Source organism: Strongylocentrotus purpuratus, unplaced genomic scaffold (assembly GCF_000002235.5).
Source record: "Strongylocentrotus purpuratus isolate Spur 01 unplaced genomic scaffold, Spur_5.0 spur5_scaffold_11, whole genome shotgun sequence".
In the NCBI taxonomy this organism is placed as follows: Eukaryota; Metazoa; Echinodermata; class Echinoidea; order Camarodonta; family Strongylocentrotidae; genus Strongylocentrotus; species Strongylocentrotus purpuratus.
In genome coordinates, this window is record NW_022145596.1 from 760,708 (window position 1) to 764,715 (window position 4,008).

The window sequence follows — 4,008 nt, forward strand, 5'->3', positions numbered from 1 at the left end:
AATTTATAGTATCTGTTTGCTCAGTGTTGAGATGCTTGATTGATAACAGTTTAAAGCCCCTCTTAAGTGTTGGATCCCAAAATTAGCCAAAGAATAGATGGCACAATCTCACTTAAATGGTATGATGTAAAAGAGGATGTCATTAACACCCGGACACTTCTGCAAATAGAATATTGCCCTAACAAATGTGTTTGAAGTAGAATATGGATGAAAGAATACAAAATTTGCGTTTTCTGCATACAACACAAAACCCTTAGTAAGTTTGTATTCTTTCTAATTTTTAGGACAAATGTTCGAAGAAGAGTGGCATTTTCTTTCACATCATTATAACATTGAAGTGAAATGTGAAGCTCCCAATACTTTTTTTGTATTTATGTAAGCTCCCAATACTTGAGAGAGCTCGAGGGGCTTCAAAGTACAAACAAAAACACAAAGCTATATCGTTAGTTGCTTATACAAGAAACAAATCAATTGACTGTGTTTTGTTTTTTGTGGCACCCTGCGTTCAGAATTGTTTCCAAAAAATACTGCTATAAGCAGTATTTCATGATTTGTTGTTGTTAAATAGTTTTGTAAGTGATCACAATGCAGTTCTCAATATAATCAGGAAAAAGATACTAGCATCCGTTGGCAGCTATGTCCTACACAAACGTACATTAATCCAGTACATTTGTACTTTGTGTGCAGGGCACAACTATAACGAATACTAAGAAGTGCTATCCTGTCTACATGTATAACTAAATACAAAATGAATAAAATGCCAAATGACATACCCATATTTCTGAATGTTGAGGTAAATGGGGTCGTTGGGGTCGACAGTGTTCTGGAGGTTGATGGGGTCGATGTCGAAGGGGTCCTTGGTGCTGTTGATGCTGTTCTGGATGATCGAGGTAGGGGTAGCTGGATCTGAACGGGTAGAGGGATCTGGAATTTGTTGTGAAGTTGACGATATGAAATGCAGGATTTAATATTTTAAAAATAAATAATTAGAATATTTACCTTCAGTTCAAATTATAGCAATTTAATATACATGTGCATAAACAATAAAAACTAATTTGAAAATGAGAATAAAAATGCAGCAATAATCAAATTTGTGAATGAAAATTATGGGATCGATCAGTGTTACCCCCGCCCCAATAGTTTTTCCTATTTACTATTTGATCAAATTGAGGTTCTTGGCCAATTGCGACTTTAAATGATTGCAAATGCCAAAATGAGGGTAATTCCCACCAGCTACCTCTTTCACATCACACTCACAATCCACTAAATGTGTTGATAAAAAGTTCTTGCATATTTTGGCAGACTTGGCACACTCCCTTGTAAGATTTCAGGAGGCTAGAAACATGTAATAGCGGGATATCTTAATTCACAGCCCAATCTCGTAATTTATTCCTTTTCGAACTGAATCATCATCAGCATATATTGAGCTACTACAGAGTATAGTATAGACCTACTTCTAAATCTGAAAGTATCATAGACTATAATATCATTTAGATATGCATAAAAAATGATGCGTCTTCCCATTCAGCTCTATTTGATTCAATTGGTCTTTCCAACAATGCATCAGCACCTTCAACACTTGTAACACCAACAGATTCACAATCATTTGATTCATGGTCGATATTGCATATTGGGATGAACATCATCACTGTCACGGACGCTGCAACATGATGCATAAATACATCACCTAGGTCTAACTCTAAGTCAGGAACATATTAACATTTATCACGGCAAACACTCAATGCATCTGACGCCGACACTTCGGCCCCCATCATAGCCATCATAGCCACCACTCACACTTCAATTGCACGCAGTGGTTGTGCATGCTATAAGCGTACGCCGAGCGGTATACTCACATTCACTTTCATTTGGACAGGGAATTATCAATGATTACTTTAACAATTTCTCATGCTATTTCCCTTGCTTTGTGACGGGGAGTTCTCACACTATACAATTTATCAGTTTCACGCGACATGCTCACAAAAATAACGTTGAAAGAGAAAGAAAATCATTCATTTACCATGCAGTGTTGGTACTCCCCGGCAACTGATCCAGACAAATGGACAGGATATGGCTGACGTACGTTGCAATTGCATGAGCACATGGGCATGCGCACGCATGCATTTTTTTTTACCCGGATGTAGCGGTACTAGGTCGTATTTGCTACGTTGGCCCAACGTCATATAGCCAACCAATATATACATGCACTATTTATCAGTAAAGATGGAGACGATATAGACCAACGTTAAGCCAAGGTTGGCTCAACGTCGCGTATATTAGCCAACATATCCACCATTTCTTAGTAAAATTTGAAACGATGGACCAACATTAATTGAGCCAACGTTAATAGCCAAACGTCGAATAGCCAATTAACAGCCACAATTTATCAGTAATAATTGAGACGATGGACCAACGTTCAGCCAACATTGGCCCAACATCGAATGGCCAGCCAAAAGCCAACATTTAAAATTTAAAATTGAGATGATGGACCAACGTTCAGCCGACGTTAGCCCAACGTCGAACAGCCAACCCAAAGCCACCATTTAAAAAAAAATTGAGACGATGGACCAACGTTCAGCCAACATTGGCCCAACGTCGAATAGCCAAACAATATAGCCACCATTTATCAGTGAAAATAGTGACAATGGACCAACGTTCAGCCAACATTGGCCCAACGTCGAATAGCCAACTAATAGCCACCATTTATCCGTGAAAATGGCGACAATGAGCCAACGTTAGCCCAACGTCGAATAGCCAACCAAAAGCCAACATTTATCAGTAATAAATGAGACAATAGACCAACGTTCAACCAACATTGGCCCAACGTCGAATAGCCAACCAATAGCCAACATTTATCAGTGATAATTGAGACGATGGACCAACATTTAGCCAACATTGGCCCAACGTCGAATAGCCAACCCAAAGCCACCATTTATCAGTGAAAATGGCGACAATGGACCAACATTGAACCAACAATAGCCCAACGTCAAATAGCCAACCAAAAGCCACCATTTATCAGTGAAAATGGCGACAATATACCAACGTTCAGCCAACATTGGCCCAACGTCGAATAGCCAACCAATAGCCATCAATTTATCAGTGAAAATGGCGACAATGGACCAACGTTCAGCCAACATTGGACCAACGTCGAATAGCCAAACAATATAGCCACCATTTATCAGTGAAAATAGTGACAATGGACCAACGTTCAGCCAACATTGGCCCAACGTCGAATAGCCAACTAATAGCCACCATTTATCCGTGAAAATGGCGACAATGAGCCAACGTTAGCCCAACGTCGAATAGCCAACCAAAAGCCAACATTTATCAGTAATAAATGAGACAATAGACCAACGTTCAACCAACATTGGCCCAACGTCGAATAGCCAACCAATAGCCAACATTTATCAGTGATAATTGAGACGATGGACCAACATTTAGCCAACATTGGCCCAACGTCGAATAGCCAACCCAAAGCCACCATTTATCAGTGAAAATGGCGACAATGGACCAACATTGAACCAACAATAGCCCAACGTCAAATAGCCAACCAAAAGCCACCATTTATCAGTGAAAATGGCGACAATATACCAACGTTCAGCCAACATTGGCCCAACGTCGAATAGCCAACCAATAGCCATCAATTTATCAGTGAAAATGGCGACAATGGACCAACGTTCAGCCAACATTGGACCAACGTCGAATAGCCAACCAATAGCCACCATTTATCAGTGAAAATGGCGACAATGGACCAACGTTCAGCCAACATTGGACCAACGTCGAATAGCCAACCAAAAGCCACCATTTATCAGTGAAAATGGCGACAATGGACCAACGTTCAGCCAACATTGGCCCAACGTCGAATAGCCAACCAAAAGCCAACATTTATCAGTGAAAATGGCGACAATGAGCCAACGTTAGCCCAACGTCGAATAGCCAACCAATAGCCAATAATTATCAGTGATAATTGAGACGATGGACCAACATTTAGCCAACATTGGCCCAACG